This window comes from Halichoerus grypus, chromosome 14 (genome assembly GCF_964656455.1).
Source record: "Halichoerus grypus chromosome 14, mHalGry1.hap1.1, whole genome shotgun sequence".
NCBI lineage: Eukaryota > Metazoa > Chordata > Mammalia > Carnivora > Phocidae > Halichoerus > Halichoerus grypus.
Window position 1 is genome coordinate 28,659,077 of NC_135725.1, and position 18,237 is coordinate 28,677,313.

The following is an 18,237-nucleotide window of genomic DNA, read 5'->3' on the forward strand; positions in this document are numbered from 1 at the left end:
AAAAAAGGAATAGGGAGGAAACAGGATGGTGCTCAGGTTTCTGATTAGGGAACGAGGTGCACAGTACCATCGTGTACTAAAGGAGGGAACAGAGAACTAAGGATTTACTTGGATAGAAAGATGAGTTCAGTTTAGGGCACGATGAGTACAAGATACTTGGAGCATCCACTCGAAAATGTCCAATAAGCAATAGGCTATATGAGTATGAAGGCTTAGGAGACAGATCTGAGCTAAAGACATAGATGTGGGAACCATCAACACACAGAAGGTAATTAAAGCCATGGAAATGGATGACATAATCGAGGAAGGATGAGAAAAAAGGACTGGGCCATGGACAAATGGGATGTAAGAACGATGGAGGGTTGAGGCGCCCGGGTGGCTCAGTCGTTAAGCGTCTGCCTTCGGCTCCAGTCATGATCCCAGGGTCCTGGGATTGAGCCCCACATTGGGCTCCCTGCTCCGCGGGAAGCCTGCTTCTCCCTCTCCCTCTGCCCCTGCTTGTGTTCCCTATCTCGTTGTCTCTCTCTCTCTCTGTGTCAAATAAATAATAAATTTTTTAAAAATTAAAAAAAAAAAAAAGAACTACAGAGGGTTTAATTGACCTGTGGACATTTAATTGAAGAAACAAGGTGGGGAGGAGGGCTAATCATGACAGTAGTTATGTTAGGGAGCAGTCTTGCACTAGTTCTCCTGGGAAAAATTAGCAGACGTGTGGTAGAACAGGAGGGGCGCCCACCCACTCTGTTCTTGGCTCTAGTTTCCAGGTTCAGTCTGCCACCTTTACAAAGACTATAGTCATCCAAAATAAATAAAAATCAGTAAAAACGAACTGGCAAAATCATTGTTGTTCTAGTTTTCTTTTACTTAGTAGATTCAAAACTGATACCATCTGTGCAGTCAAGCAACGTATGTTACACTTAAATACAAGAGTCATTCTTGTACCACTAATGCAATCCAAAAGCTGTATCAAGACAGCACAGACACAGAGTAATATCAGATGTAGTTTTAAGTGCTATAAAACAAAATGATTCTACATTTTGGTTCCAGGCTTTAAAAGTACCATAGTATATGTGATTTTGTGTAAGATTCTAAACTGTAGTCAAGTTCTTAAACTAGTTTTTTTCTACTCAAGTGCTGACAGGAAAAACTATAGTTTCAGTCTGACCTCACAGGCACATACTGTTTACCCTACTTCTAACGTGATTTGAACCTTAAGGTACTCTTACAAAACAACAAAAATGTGCAGAAGTGAGGTCAACTAATAACTAGTTCCTAAAATCTACTGAATTTTTTGCTGGACAATATCAAAATCCCTATAATTTGTAATGAGTGATAATAAAACTTGGGATTTTTCCAGTTCCAACTAGGATTTCCCCAAAGATGAAAAATACGTTATTTTAAGAAATTCTATCTGATTCATCTGTATATCTCTTTAAGTGCTTCATTAACAACTATTCTATTGCTAGATATAATAAATATCCACAGACCACATTTTAGTAAAAAGTTATCCAATTCAATACTGAAGTTGTCAGCCACGTTTAATTGTCTTCCGAATACAAAACCTTATTTCCCAAGCCCCAGAACAGATTCTATCCCTTAGTCAATATTTAACCTTCCTTCGAATAAAAGTTAACAGTATAGCTCTATTTATCACTGACATAAAACACCTCCGTATGCCGAAAACTCATCTGCTTCTGAAAGTTTTCCCATTTTTCTCTATCATCCATTCACAATGTATGTGTCTGATAGGACAGTTTCTTTCTGTCATGTTGGTTTACCTTTGCTGACATATTTTCCTTACATCTCCTACGATGTGTCCTGAACTCCTAGGAAGTAGGGACTTACCAGTCTTCTTTTTGTAGGACTGCACACATAAGCCACATATTAGTGTCCAGCTGATTCTATGGTCTTCCAAATACAAGGAATCAAAAAGGAATTAGGTTCCTTAAAATCTTGTTTTATATTAAACACGTAGCAGGTGGCCTATTTACCACCACCTTCCTCACCTCACCCTCCCTATACCCATCCAATGAAAAATCAGATTAGATTCCGAAGGAAAATCTGATTAGCATAAGACTAATTTAAAAAAGGGAAGAAGTCTGAAGAATCAGAAGCAGAAAGAAGATAAGAAAAAATGATCAAAGAAAAATGACTAAAAGGAAAATTTGAGCCAAAGATAATAAAAGGGAATAAAATAAATAATAACGAGGCAATAATATCAGATGATGACCAAGAAAAAGAAGCCTGTAAGAAATAAATTCAATCTCCTGCTTCAGTCGATCGCTAAACCACAGCTCACAGGACAACTAACAACTTTTAAATCCCAGGCCAGGGATGTGTGGTTATTCCACCCTGGTACTTGTTATGCCAAGTATTACTGCTGACTTGGGGTACTCCCGAGTCAATGTAGAGGACCACCATCATTTCTGTTCCCTGCCAAAAAACACAGCAGCGACTGGGGGCCGGAGGGGGGGCCCGTGGCAAAGACAGCACAACAGCAGGCCAAGGACTGCACAAAACAAGTCTGGTATTGAGGTTAAAATTAAATGAAAGGAAGAGAAATAAAGACAAGGGAGAATGAGAAGAGCAAACACAGCATCAGACTGAGTTCTTTCTATATGCAGGGAAAAGCAAACATCTGGAATTATTTGGTGTTGAGTGCCACCAAGTTTGACTGTTCCTGTCTTGCAACTGTTTCTTAGTAACACCACACAAAGAAAAAAACAGACCTAGATGCTAAAATGGGGAAAAGAGTCCTTAAAGTGGGTATAACAATAACCATTTAAAAAACAAAATACATTTTTAAAGTAACAGAGCAGTTAACTGCACAAAGACTATACCTGACTGACTTGGAGATACGTTCATCCTAAATTCTTAAGTCAAATGAGGAAGTTGCAGACAAATACATATGATACATAACATTTTTTGTAAAAATACGTCTGTATAAGCACAGGAAAAGTCTTTAAATGTTCCAAAATAAGTGCTGGTATTATGAGTGATTTTTCCTTTAAAAAAAATTTTTTTCTGCGTTGTCAACATAATTAAAATAAAAATAACAACAATCCCTTAAAATAAAAGGAAAAATATCCCCTTCCAGGTCATTCAGTCTTTACCTTAAGTGTGTACGGAATTTACAAAGAACCCCTTTCACCCTGAACACAGCTTTGAGAGACCTATTCCCGCCCGTGGGGAGATGGGGCCACTGGCCAAGCCCAGCTGCATTATGGTGGAAAAAACACGAGCTGTGAAGACCAACAGAAAGGTTTGAATCCAGAATCTCTATTTACTAGCTCGGTGACCCATGGCAAATCATATGAAATTTCTGAGTGTTGCCTTCACTTGGCTTCGGCAATGAAATAATACCTACCTCACAGGGCTGTTTTGAAGATTCTTGAGAACAGTTCCTACATATGACATGGATGGGTGGGATGGGTATCAGGGAGAATTATGACCCTTCTAACCACTATTATACTTATTATCTCATGAAACAATCTGTTCTGAATAATGCCAGATTGTTTGCAGCTTTCACTGACCTCCCCTTGGCCTATGATCCCTCAGACTAATCAGTGCTCAGCAAAGCATCCTGGTTATTGATGCTTCCTTTTAAAGCATCTGTACTTACCACCTCCAGGAAAATAAAACGGGAAAGCACGTGTCAGAGAACAAATGTGTGCTTATCCAAGTTCTCTGTCCTACAAATATATAAGCAAACCCAGTAAGGGTAGAAAACATCTCTTCTAATGGCACATACTGCAGAAGAGTGACCAAATGAATTGCATGATAATTGCAGATATTGTTATAGGCTCTGCTTGACACATTATGCTTCACCAGAATTTGCACTGCAACTGTTGTTCATTTCTTAGTGTTGTTTTAAAACCTTTTAAGGATGCCCACCAAAAATTTTAGTATTCATAAGTATGCCCTGAACCTGGAAAAGTTCAGAACCACTGAGACAGAAAATAAAGGAGAGAGGAGAGAGGTGTGAAGCAACAGTCTAGAAAAGTGCTGCCTGGCAAGACAATGCAATGATGGTAATGTTCTATCCAGATCTATGGCATCCACTATGATAGCCACTAGCCACATGTGGCTATTGAACACATGAAATGGGGCAGGTGCAACTGAAGAAATGAATTTATTTTATTTTATTTAATTCTAATTTAAATTTATATGATCAAATGTGGCTATTGACTATGGTACTGGATGGCACAGATCTAGAACCCTGGGTTAATAACTTGTGCTAATTCAAAAAGGGTGGTATGCGGATGAGTCAGCTAAAAGCAAAGACAAAAAGAGAATCAACAAAACACCAAAAAACCAACAAAAGCAGAAACCCAGTGCCATGTTAATATTCTCTTGCTCCACAAAGAGTTCACCCTGATAAAGCTGAAGTCCTCGTCTGATCCCAAGCTGCCTTAGTCTGCTCAGGCTGCCATTAACAAAAAATCATACAGTGTGGGTAACTTAACACAAATTTATTTTCTTAGTTTTAGAAGCTGGAAAGCCCATGAACAAGGTTCTGGATGACTTGGTTCCTGGTGAGGTTCCTCTTCCTGGCTTGTGGATGGCCACCACCTTTCTGTATGCTCACATGACCTCTTATTTGTGCACATGCAGAGAAAGAGATCTCTCCTCCCCTTCTTTTAAGGTACCAATTCTTGCACCAAACCAGATTATGACCCCACCCTTACGACCTCATTTAACCTTAATTACCTCTTTAAAGGCCCTATCTCCAAACACAGTCACTTTGGAAGTTAGGGCTTCAACACATGAAGGGGGGGGGGGGATGGGCAGGCGAAATTCAGTCCATAGCACAATCCTCCACTCACTAACCAGCTTTCTTATCATGAGTTCCAAAATTCCATGGAATATATTTCTCACCCTTAATTCATAATCTTCTAGAAGCTTAGTCTTCTGCCTACTCTCGCCACACCACCAGTTTACACCCGTGTAAGGCTTTAACTCTGTCTTCAGACACTTTAGCAACTTACCAAGATTAAAACTTAACTTTGAGCCTCAAAAATGGCTTAACTCCTAAAATGGTTGTGCAAAAAAGAGTTAACACAGCAGGCCTGAAACTGCTCTCCTCAGAAAGGACTGTTTGTAACACTGGCACTTGGCTAGACTCTGGGAACTTGGATACTAGAAGAGTTCCCACCTCCCTAACTACTAAGAGGGACTCACAGTGCCTAAACTGTACAGACAATGTGATTTATGCTGAACACCTGCTTTCCTTCTGAGGGTCTGGAATTTGGTACCTGCTAGGATGGTAGGAAGACTATGTGACCAGCCCCCAATAAAAACTTTGGGCATTGACTCTCTCTCTAATGAGCTTCTCTGATGGATGACATACTACACGTTATCACAGTTCTGCTGGAGGAAATGTGTCCTGTGTGACCCTACAGGGAAAAGACTCTTAGAAGCTTGTGCCTGGTTTTCTCCTGACTTCATCCTATGCACCTTTTCCCATTGCTGATTTTACTTGGTATCCTTTCCCTGTAATAAACCATAATTTGAGGACAACTACATGCTGAATTATGTGAAGTCTTCCTAGTGAATCATCAAAGTTGTAGTATAGAAGACATCTGACACTTCAATCCACTTAATTCGTATCACCAAACATCCACCCTAGTAAAAGAACCCCATATTCCTATATTTTAATCTTCCCAAGTTCCACTCCAACCCATAATTCTCCCAGCCTTGGCCTTATCCAGTCAATTTTCTACAATTATCACAATCACTCAGGTTAAGATAACCATCTGCTCTCACTATGTATCAGTGCTTCTGTAACTGGGGTGAATATGCTCCAAGAGACAGCAGCAGGTGTTTTTTTTTTTAATATAAAAATGTTCATTTCCTAAATCTTTTAGTAAAAATAGCATTCCCAGGCACTTCTCCATGTTGAGCCTCATTTTATTTGATCTTTCTGCAAGGGTAGAAGCTGCAGAGCACTCCTTCTATCTGCTATAAGCTGCTTCTTCCTCCAAATAGCCTTAAATGTCAGTGTTCCACGGGTCTCCACGTTCTGCCTCGTTCACCTCACTTCCCAAAGACCATTCCATTTACTTCCCTAACTTGAGCTTCTACCTACAATCCATACATCTTTGCCTTCAGCTCTGTCACCTGTCCTAAGCCCCAGAATCTCACCTCCAAACACCTACAGGATAAATATATCTATGGATCCTACTGATCACTCAGACTAATAGTCTTCTTGATACTTTTGTTCAAAAAGATCATCTAGGTCTGTTTGCTTCACAATTCCATTGGTATGTCTACAGCTACTATATCATAGCAATCCGAAGTTATAGAAGTTATAGAAGACTATTTGAATTCTTTCCTTAACATGTCTTTTTGGTATTCCAGCCTACACTGTTCCTATTTAGTAGTTCACTATCACAGTAGAGCCTGGTGAAAAGCTATGCACACATCAGCCATTTAATAAATGTTCATTCAACAAATTAATATCGTCATCCATCTATCAGACCTAGAGCAAACAGAATGGAACATAATGCTGGTAACCCAGCTGCATGTAGAAATGTCACTACTGGTAATCTCAATTTATTAGTTCTATATGAATCAAAATTTTCAAAGAACGGTTTGGAATAACCAGCTAGCCATTTAAGGGATAAAATGTGTATGAAGGTTTAAACTTTAAAAATTAAATCATTTAAGAAAAAAAAAAAAGAAGAGGGGGTATTTGCTGTAGGAATGTCCACATAAGGATGGTAGACTGAACATACATAGGTTTCATTCCTTCCTGAAACTGTACAAAGATGAAAATAAAGGAAATTACTTTTCATTTTTTTTAAGGCATAAACTTACAAGGATGAAGAGGATAGAAAAGGAGAAAACAGCAATAGAATTTAACAAGCTAGAAAGTGATAGACCAATGGTGACTAACTTAATAAACCGAAGAAACCAGAATCTGAGAAGAACAACAGAGCTAAACCCAGCCCATTTTACATCCCATTTTATACCACTGGACTCCTAACAGGATCAGGAAATGAAGAAATCTGGGACATCTAGAAATGGAGATGTGAAGGGAGACCTAAAATAAAGTCAACTGGTTTAAAGGCTATCTAAGATACAGTTAGAGCTCCACAGCTTCATTCCAACTCTGGCAGCCTAGGCCCCAACCTGACCAAAAAGAGGTAGTTTATTCTCTGGAGATGATAAAACAGAGGTCTCTGGACTACAAGTCAACAGACACAGCTGAGAGCAGAGCCATAGTGCCGCAAACAGGGGATGGAGACCAGCAACCAGAAAGTGATATAACAGCGGAGCGCAAATCGGAACTTTTAGAAGTCTACTCCAATGGAGGACATCCCTGCCTAAAAGGCGCTCAGGTGGTGAAGTAGGGCAAAATCCTAGGTGGGACACTGCAGTCTCAGAAAGAACGGGGGTGCCTGAGTGCAGCAGAGTTCCCAGATTTCGAAGCAGGAAAAGCGGCTGTAATCAGTGAGCCCAGGAGTGGGCTTTCAGCCTGGTGTTGCCATAAACCACAAACCCTGGCACTATCCGAGCAGGGGCCCACCAAGCGGGAGAACCATGGTGAAACCCCCCTCTTCCCCCGGGACAAGCGGCTTGCCACAGTAGTCTACAGGGTTAGGAGACCCAAAACAGGGTCACATGCCTGAGATAAAAATGCTCGATCACAGGCTGTGTGAGCAAGGAGTGTGGATGGAGACCAGTGAAACAGGAGTCATTGCTTTTCCTGAGGGCTCACTGAAGAGTGGGGGGCGCAAGCTCTCAACTCTAGGACTAGAGATTGGGAGGCCGCCATTTTCATTCTCATCCTCAAAAACGATGCAGAAAGCCTTCAAGGGAACAAAAGCCACATACAGTAATCCACAACCACTTACTTAGGTGCCCCCCCTCCCACCCCACGCAGAGGCGGTGCAATTCTGCATGGGGCAAAGACACCTGAGAAATCAGCGCAACAGTCCCCTGCCCCCAGGAGATAAGCAAAAACATCTGGGTAAGAGCAAGTTTACTGATCACACAGAACTGCAAAACACCAATGCAAGAGAGAAATACTATATAGAATTCATGGTTTTTTTCTCACGATTCTGTAGTCTTTCAATTTTAATTATTTTCTCTTTCCTTTTCAACCAACCTACTGAGCAGGGAGCCTGATGTGGGACTCGATCCCAGGACCCTGGAATCACGACCTGAGCTGAAGGCAGACACTTAACCATCTGAGCCACCCAGGTGTCCCTTATTCTTTTTTTTTTTTTTAAGTCTTTTTTAATTTTCATCTTTATAGTTATATTCTTTTTTTTTTTTTAAAGATTATTTATTTATTTATTTGAGAGACGGACAGAGAGAGAGAGACGGAGAGAGCAAAAGCAGGAGAGGCAACAGGCAGAGGGAGAGGTAGAAGCAGACCCCCTGCTGAGCAGAAAGCCTGATATAGGACTCAATCCCAGGACCCTGGGATCATGGCCCTAGCCAAAGGCAGACACCTAACTGACTGAGCAACCCAAGCGCCCCTTTACAGTTACATTCTATCCTTTCATTGTATTTAGTTTTGTTTTTGTATATATATAAGATTTTCTTTCTTTACAATTTTGGGATGCAGTCTGTTCTAACAGATCAAAATACACCCAGAACCTAGAGTATTATTCTGTTCTTCTTCAGCTGTCTGATTACATTCTGTATTGTTTCATTAAAGTCTTTTTTAATTTTCATCTTTACAGTTACATGCCATCCCTTCATTGTATTTAATTTTGTTTTTGTATGTGTGCATGTATGTGTGTGTGTGTGTGTGTGTGTATATATATATATATATATACACATATATATGCAGGTGCATATGTGTAAGTTTTCCTTTCGTTACAGTTTTGGAATACAGTTTCTTCTAACAGACCAAAAGACACCCAAGGCATAGTGTATCACTCTGTTCTATTCACCTGTCTGTTTATAGCCTTTCTTTCTTCTTTGTCTTTTATTTTTTTTTTTAAAGATTTTATTTATTTATTTGACAGAGAGAGACACAGCGAGAGAGGGAACACAAGCAGGGGGACTGGGAGAGGGAGAAGCAGGCTTCCTTCCAAGCAGGGAGCCCAATGCGGGGCTCGATCCCAGGACCCTGAGATCATGACCTGAGCCGAAGGCATTCGCTTAATGACTGAGCCACCCAGGCACCCCTTCTTTGTCTTTTAATTTTCATTTTTACAGTTATAGTCTATCCTTTTATTGTATTTAATTTTCTTTTTGTACGTATATAAGTTTTTCTTTCTTTACAATTTTGGGATCTAGTTTACTAACAAACAGATCAAAATACACAGAGGGTCCAGTGTATTGCTCTGTTCTGTTCACCTGTCTGATTATAGTCTCTCTTTTCTTTTCTCAATTTTTCTTTTTTTTTTCCAGTTTTGGGTCCCTTCTGATATGATTAGTGTGTATTTCTCTGGAGTCGCTGTTGCGATTTTAGTATTTTGTTCTCTCCATCATGTATTCTCTGGACAGAGTAACAAGACAAAAAAACTAATCTCAAAAAAGAGAAGAGGCAGTACTGACTGCCAGGGACCTAATCAGTATAGATATAACTAAGACGTCAGAACTACAGTTCAGAATAACAATTATAAATGATACTAGCTGGACTTGAAAAAAGCATAGAAGACACTAGAGAATCCCTTTCTAGAGACATAAAAGAACTAAAATCTAATCAAGTCAAAATAAAAAATACTACTAATGAGATGCAATCAAAAATGGAGGCTCTGGGCGCCTGGGTGGCTCAGTTGGTTAAGCGACTGCCTTCGGCTCAGGTCATGATCCTGGAGTCCCAGGATCGAGTCCCGCATCGGGCTCCCTGCTCGGCAGGGAGTCTGCTTCTCCCTCTGACCCTCCTCCCTCTCATGCTCTCTGTCTCTCATTCTCTCTCTCTCAAATAAATAAATAAAATCTTTAAAAAAAAAAAAAAAAAAAATGGAGGCTCTAACTGCTAGGATAAATGAGGCAGAAGAGGGAATTAGTGATATAGGAGACAAAATGATGGCGAATAAAGAAGCTGAGAAAAAGAGAGAGAAACAACTACTGGATCACAAGGGGAGAGTTCGGGAGATAAGTGATACCATAAGATGAAACAATATTAGGATAATTGGGATCCCAGAAGAAGAAGAAAGAGAGAGAGGGGCAGAAGGTATATTGGAGCAAATTACAGTGGAGAATTTCCCTAACCTGGGGAAGGAAACAGGCATCCAAGTCCAGAAGGCACAGAGAAACCCCCTCAAAACCAATAAACATAGGTCAATACATGGACATATAATAATAGCGAAGCTTGCAAATCTCAGAGACAAAGAGAAAATCCTGAAAGCGGCTTGGGACAAGAGGTCCGTAACCTACAGGGGTAGTTTACAGCAGCAGACCTATCCATAGAGACCTGGCACGCCAGAATGGACTGGCATGATATATTCAGGGTGGTAAATGAGAAAAATATGCAGCCAAGAATACTTTATAAAGCAAGGCTGTCATTCAAAATAGAAAAAGCAGCTTTGTGCAGTGGCAGTATCGTAGCCAATGAGTTTTATCCGAGGAGCGATTATTGCTAATTCAAAATAGAAAAAGCGATAAAAAGCTTCCAGGACAAACAGAAAATAAAAGAATTTGTGATCACCAAACCAGCCCTGCAAGAAATAAAGGGGGTCCTGTAAGTGAACAGAGAACCGAAGAGTAACAAAGACCAGAAAGGAACAGAGACAATAGACAGAAACAGTGACTTTACAGGTCATAAAACGGCACTAAAATCGTATCTTTCAGTAGTTGAACGTAAGTGGGCTAAATGCCCCATTCAAAAGACAGAGGGTATGAGACCGGATACAAAAGCAAGACCCATCCATATGCTGTCTGCAAGAGACTCATTTTAGGCCCAAAGACACCTCCAGATTGAAAGTGAGGGGGTGGAAAACCATTTATCATGCTAATGGACATCAAAAGAAAGATGGGATAGCAATCCTTTTATCAAACAAATTAGATTTTAAACCAAAGACTGTAACAAGAGATGAGGAAGGACACTATATCATAATTAAAGGGTCTATCCAAAAAGAAGAGCTAACAATTATAAACATTTATGCCCCTAACATGGGAGCAGCCGAATAAAAAAAACAATTAATAACAAAGTTAAAGAAACCCATTGATAATAACACATTAATAGGAGGGGACTATAACACCCCACTCACAGCAATGGACAGATCATCTAAGCAGAAGATCAACAAGGAAACAAGGGCTTTGAATGACACACTGGACCAGATGGATTTCACATATATATTCAGAGCATTCCATCCTAAAGCAACAGAACACACATTCTTCTCAAGTGCACATGGAACATTCTCCAGAATAGATCACATCCTGGGTCACAAATCAGGTCTCAACCAGTACCAAAAGACTGGGATCATTCCCTGCATATTTTCAGACCACAATGCATTGAAACTAGAACTCAATCACAAGAGGGAATTTGGAAAGAACTCAAATACATGGAGAATAAAGAGCATCCTAGTAAAGAATGAATGGGTCAACCAAGAAATTAAAGTAGAATTAAAAGAATTCATGGAAACAAATGAAAATGAAAACACAAGTGTTCAAAACCTTTGGGAGGCAGCAAAGGCGATCCTAAGAGGGAAGTATACAGCAAACAAGCCTTTCTCAAGACGCAAGAAAAGTCTCAAATACCCAACCTAACCTTACACCTAAAGGAGCAGGAGAAAGAACTGCAAATAAAGCCTAAACTCAGCAGGAGAAGAGAATTAATAAAGATTAGAACAGAAATCAGTGAAATAGAAACCAAAAGAACATTAGAACACACCAACGAAACTAGGAGCTGGTTCTTTGAAAGAATTAGTAAGCTCAACACACCCTCAGCCAGACTTATGAAAAAGAGAAAGGACACAAATAAATAAAATCATGAATGAAAGAGGAGAGACCACAACCAACACCAAAGAAATACAAACAATTATAAGAAAATATTATGAGCAAATATATGCCAACAAAATAGGAAATCTTGAAGAAATGGATATATTCCTAGAGATGTACTGAACCAGGAAGAAATAGAAAACCTGAACAGACCGATAACCAGCAAGGAAATTGAAGCAGTAATCAAAAGTCTCCCCACAAACAAGAGTCCAGGGCCAGATGGCTTCCCAAGGGAATTCTACCAAACATTTAAAGAAGAATTAATACCTATTCTTCTGAAGCTGTTTCAAAAAACAGAAATAGAAGGAAATCTTCCAAATTCGTTCTATGAGGCCCACATTACACCTTGATCCCAAAACCAAAGCCCCACCAAAAAGAATTACAGACCGATTATCCCTGATGAACATGGATGTTGAAATTCTCACCAAGATACTAGTCAATAGGATCCAACAGTACATTAAAAGGATTATTCACCACGATCAAGTAGGATTTATTCCTGGGCTGCAAGGGTGGTTCAACATTCGCAAACCAATCAATGTAATATACCACATTAATAAAAGAAAGGACAGGAACCATATGATCCTTTCAATAGATGCAGAAAAAGCATCTGATAAAGTACAGCAACCTGTCTTGATTAAAACTCTATGCAGTGTAGGGATAGAAGGAACATACCACAGTATCACAAAAGCCATCTACGAAAAGCCCACAGCAAATATCATCCTCAATGGGGAAAAACTAAGAGCTTTTTCCCTAAGGTCAGGAACACGACAGGGATGTCCACTCTCACCACTGTTGTTCAACATAGTACTGGAAGTCCTAGCCTTAGTAATCAGACAACAAAACGAAATAAAAGCATCCAAACTGGCAAAGAAGAAGTCAAACTCTCACTCTTTGCAGATGACATGATACTGTAAGTGGAAAACCCAAAAGACTCACCCCAAAATTGCTAGAACTCATACAGGAATGCAGCAAAGTGCCAGAATACAAAATCACTGCACAAAAATCAGTTGCATTTCTATATACTAACAATGGGACAGAAGAAAGAAATTTAGGAGTTGATCCCATTTACAATTGCACCCAAAACCGTAAGATACCTAGGAATAAACCTAACCAAAGAGGCAAAGAATCTGTATTCAGAAAACTATAGAACACTCATGAAAGAAACTGAGAAAGACACAAAGAAATGGAAAAACCTTCCATGCTCATAGATTGGAAGAACAAATATTGTTAAAATGTCTACGCTACCTAGAGCAATCTACACATTCAATGCAATGCCTATCAAAATACCATCAAATTTTTTCACAGAGCTGGAACAATAATCCTAAAATTTCTATGGAACCAGAAAAGATCCTGAATAGCCAAAGGAATGTTGAAAAAGAAAACCAAAACTGGGGGCATCACAATGCCAGACTTCAAGCTCTATTACAAAGCTGTAATCATCAAGACAGTATGGTACTGGCACCAAAACAGACACATGGATCAATGGAACAGAATAGAGAGCCCAGAAATGGACCCTCAACTCTATGGTCAACTAATCTTCAATAAAGAAGGAAAGAATATCTAGTGGAAAAAAGACAGTCTCTTCAACAAATGGTGTTGGGAAAATTGGACAGCCACATGCAGAAGAATGAAACTGGACCATTTTCTTACACCACACACAAAAATAGACTCAAAATGGATCAAAGACCTAAACGTGAGATAGCAATCCATCAAAATCCTAGAGGAGAACACAGGCAGCAACCTCTGTGACCTCGGCTGCACCAAATTCTTGCTAGACACATCTCCAAACGCAAGGGAAACAAAGGTAAAAATGAACTATTGGGACTTCATCAGGATAAAAAGTTTTTGCACAGCAAACAGTTGACAAAACCAAAAGACAACTGACAGAATGAGAGAAGATATTTGCAAATGACCTAGCAGATAAAGGGCTAGTATCCAAAATCTATAAAGAACTTATCATACTCAAAACTTAAAGAACAAATTATCCAATCAAGAAATGGGCAAAAGAAATGAACAGACATTTCTCCAAAGAAGACACACAAATGGCCAACGGACACATGAAAAAATGCTCAACATCACTCGACATCAATATCACAATGACATATCACCTCACACCAGTCAGAATGGCTAAAATTAACAAGTCAGGAAACAATAGATGTTGGCGGGGATGCGGAGAAAGGGGAACCCTCCTACACTGTTGGTGGGTGCAGCCACTCTGGAAAACAGCATGGAGGTTCCTCAGAAAGTTGAAAATAGAGCTACCCTATGACCCAGCAATTACACTACTAGGTATTTACCCTAAAGATACAAATGTAGTGACCTGAAGGGGCACCTCCACCCCAATGTTTATAGCAGCCATGTCCACCATAGTTAAACTATGGAAAGAGCCCAGATGTCCATTGACAGATGAATGGATAAAGAAGATGTGGTATGTATATATATACATACACACAATAGACTACTACTCAGTCATCAAAACAAATGAAATCTTGCCATTTGCAATGACATGGATGGAACTAGAGGGTATTATGCTAAGCGAAATGGGTCATTCAGAGAAAGATTATTATCATATGATCTCACTCATATGTGGAATTTAAGAAACAAAACAGAGGATCACAGGGGAAGGGAGGGGAAAATATAACAAGAGAAAATCGGAGAGGGAGACAAACCATAAGAGACCCTTAGTCATAGGAAACAAACTGAGGGTTGTTGGAGGAGATAGGGTAACTGGGTGATGGACATTAAGAAGGCACATGATGTAATGAACACTGGGTATTATGTAAGACTGATGAATCACTGAACTCTACCTCTGCTATTAATAATACACTATATGTTAATTAACTAAATTTAAATTTAAAAAATATACAGATAAAAAACAACATGGAAGTCACACGGGAAAAGGAGAGACTTTAAAAACTTTTTCAAAAAGTCGTAACATTCGTATCTTTATAGTACAGAGAAGATAATACTATATCCATGAAATGAGAAAATATTAACAAAATGAACATTCACAGAATGATCTTGGAAATTAAACATAAAATACTAGAAATAAACTCAACAGAAAAGAAAGAATTTAAAGTTGAAAAAAATGTCTCAAAAGTAAAGCAAAAACACAATGTGATGGAAAACAGGAAGAAGGTAAAGAATATCAGTCCTGGAAGTCAAATTCCAAATAAAGGGGCTCCAAAGAAAACGGAAGAGAGGATACAGTGAACACAAATTTTCCTAGAACAAGAGGCTCCAAACTGAAAGGATTCAACACAATGGATGAAAAGAGCATTATAATACACCATGGCACATCATCATAAAATTGTAAAAACATTGGAAGGTAGAAGGAAATGGAACAATGCCTTCACAATTCTGAAGGAAAATTATTTCTAACATGGAATTTTATATCCATCAAACTATCAATCAAGCGTGACTAGAATCACGACACATTCAATAGACAGTGACCAGAAAATAACTCACCTTCCACACACCCTTTCAAGAAGATACTAGAGGATGTTCACCACCAAAAGCGGGGAATAAACCTAGAAAGAGAAACAAAAAGAAGATATAATATCAGAGAAAGGACAGAATGGATGATAATGAAGGAAAATCCTACAATAACTGAAAAAAGTTTTTAAACAGAAAGAGGCTTTTTGGGGGCGCCTGGGTGGCTCAGTTGGTTAAGCAACTGCCTTCGGCTCGGGTCATGATCCTGGAGTCCCTGGATCGAGTCCCACATCGGGCTCCCTGCTCCGCGGGGAGCCTGCTTCTCCCTCTGACCCTCCCCCCTCTCACGTGCTCTCTCTCTCTCTCATTCTCTCTGTCTCAAATAAATAAATAAAATCTTTAAAAAAAAAAAAAAAAAAGAAAGAGGCTTTTTGTATCTGCTCAGATTTCCTTCTCAAAATACAGAATTTTATGTAAATGCTGAAAGAATTCAAGAAACCTCCACAACCTCTTAAATTAAAAAAAAAAGAAAAAGGAAAGCAAAAAGAAAGAAGGGGGAGACAAAAGCAACAGCATTCACTGTGGTATACCAGTCTTCTATATTGATAGAAAAAGCCAGTTCTTCTGATCAGCTCTGTGCTTCCAGTTACTAACTTTAGGTTACAACACAGTACTTAACAATGGTTGGCTTCAATTCTTCTGGTCAGAAAATGTTTAACAGAAATTAAAGAACAAATGTAAATAAGGGAGACTCAACTGCCTTCTTTTGATAAATGTTGCCTCTTTTTAATCAAAGACTAAAGATGGTTTAGCAATAGCCATTCAACTGCTTTATTACCCAATTTAGATGCTTCCTCAACAGTCCAGTGGAGAAATTCAGTAAAGGTAAATGGAATTTTAAAATGCGGTCACCAGGGGCACCTGGTGGCTCAATCAGTTAAGCATCTAACTCTTGGTTTCGGCTCAGGTCACGATCTCATGGGTTGTTGGATCAAGCCCTGAATGGGGCTCCTTGCTCAGCAGGGAATCTGCTTGAAATAGTCTCTCCCTCTGTCCCTCTCCCTGCTCCTGCTCTCTCTCTCTCAAAACAAATAAATAAATCTTTAAAATAAAATGTGGTCACAAATAAACAAGCAAACAAAAACAAAACAATCACACCCACTCCTAGAACTATCTGACCCATTCAAAGCGCCTCCAGTGGACTCCTGTATACTCTTAAATCTGACCAAAAAAACCCCAAAAAATCATACAAGATTTCATAAGAAATCAAAGCACAGAACGTAGCTCTAGAAAATACTATGCTGCTTAACTGATACCTCACTGGTATTCACACTAAGTGGAAAATGAGAAAAACAAATTGGAATAGTGCAGGTTTTGAAAGCTTGTCCTACCACAGCCTAACTGAAAGACAAGTTCACAAGAAACATGCTCAAAATCATTCACAATAAAATTCTTTCCTTAAATACAGCATTTTAAATTGTCCAACTGATACGATTCTAAAATATCAACTATTTACTATCTTCTAATTGACTAATGCAATTGGATTCTATTAACAGCTAATTTTTGCCAAATTCTAAAAAACTCATTTAAGTTAAAAGACCATAAAGAAAGAATAAAATACTTATACTGTATTTTTGCATTCCTACAATTCGAAAGCAACAGAATCAAATTTTTCAGGATGTGAATAAACATGCCATACTTCAGGTTAAAAGCATATTCTATTCCAAAATTAGCAGTGAAAATAAGCTCGGAAAGAAAGGACTTCCCAGCCTTGAATTCAGTGGCATTAATATTAATGACAATCCCATTCATTTCAAAGGCATGTCCCAGAGTGTTTATATTATGAAAAATGGCTCTGGAATGTCATCTTCAGTAAATTTTAAATTGTTTAATCTGAGGTTTTGCTAGATTTGTAACAGCTGCACTTGTGTTTACAACTATAATAAGATCTTTACAGCATGGCACTCCTTTACACATTTTTTAGATCTGGTTGGTACAAACATGTTGTACTGATCAATGGAAATGAGTTTGGTATCTCTCGATAGCTACAAATTTGGTCAGAATAAAGTTTTGTTTTGGATTAACATTGTACAACAAATGCATCATAGACCTTCAGAAGTTTTATGGTATTGGTTACAGAAGGATAGGATAAAAACTTCCATTCCTATACAAACATTTGGAAAATGACTCAATTTGTGTTTGTGGAATTCAAATTTTGTTTGGGGAGAAGATATGCATATCAAATACACTGTGCATCTAATTTGTTTGCTGGCATTCACGGAGGCTCTCAGGGCAAGTTACCAACCAGAAACTGGTTAGGCAGTATTCAAAAGCCTACATTTCTTCTAATACCTTTATTTACACAGTAGAAAAATGCAACAAAAAAGCCTGCCAAAGACTTGCTTAAGACTGTTTCAACAGGGAGCACCAGCAATCCTTGGCCATGGGGCTGCTGGGGCAATGAGAAGAGCACCAGACCAGCGTCAGTTTCGGGGGTAACAGTCAACAGCTTTGCCACTAACCTCAGTTTTTTCTCTGTAAACATTTCACAGAGAAGTTATTATTGAAGGTGAAGGTTCTCTGCTAAAATAAGTTGAGTCTGGGCAACCAGAAATGCCCGGCTCTTTTAGAAACTGAAAAGATTATCATGCCCTAATAACTAAGACATATTTAAAAGCTGCACAAACAGAAGTAACCCCACAAGTTCTTCAGCACTATCCTCTTTTTGGGCTCTCAGGAATTCCTAATCCTGGTCAAAATTAATTTTTTGAAAAGCCTCCACTCTATTTTGTTCAGAATTACCCATTTTTTCCCCTAGCTATAACTTTGACAACTGAATGCACTTCAAAATGATTCAAGTGTTACTAAATTACTTTAGACAAAGATCATAAATTC

The 18,237-nt window shown here is 38.9% G+C and overlaps 1 protein-coding gene and 1 pseudogene across 2 annotated transcripts in view; one reads left to right on the plus strand and one right to left on the minus strand.

The window, feature by feature from the left end:
• FANCC (FA complementation group C) overlaps nt 1–18,237 on the minus strand; it is a 280,937-nt gene that overhangs the window by 244,861 nt on the left and 17,839 nt on the right. For both annotated transcript variants that reach the window (XM_036084780.2, XM_078061967.1), the window contains one exon: nt 15,376–15,437. The gene's annotated coding sequence lies outside the window, so the exon portion shown is untranslated. The remainder of the gene's footprint in view (nt 1–15,375; nt 15,438–18,237) is intronic.
• Nucleotides 10,490–10,563, plus strand: LOC118531011 (U4 spliceosomal RNA; annotated as a pseudogene).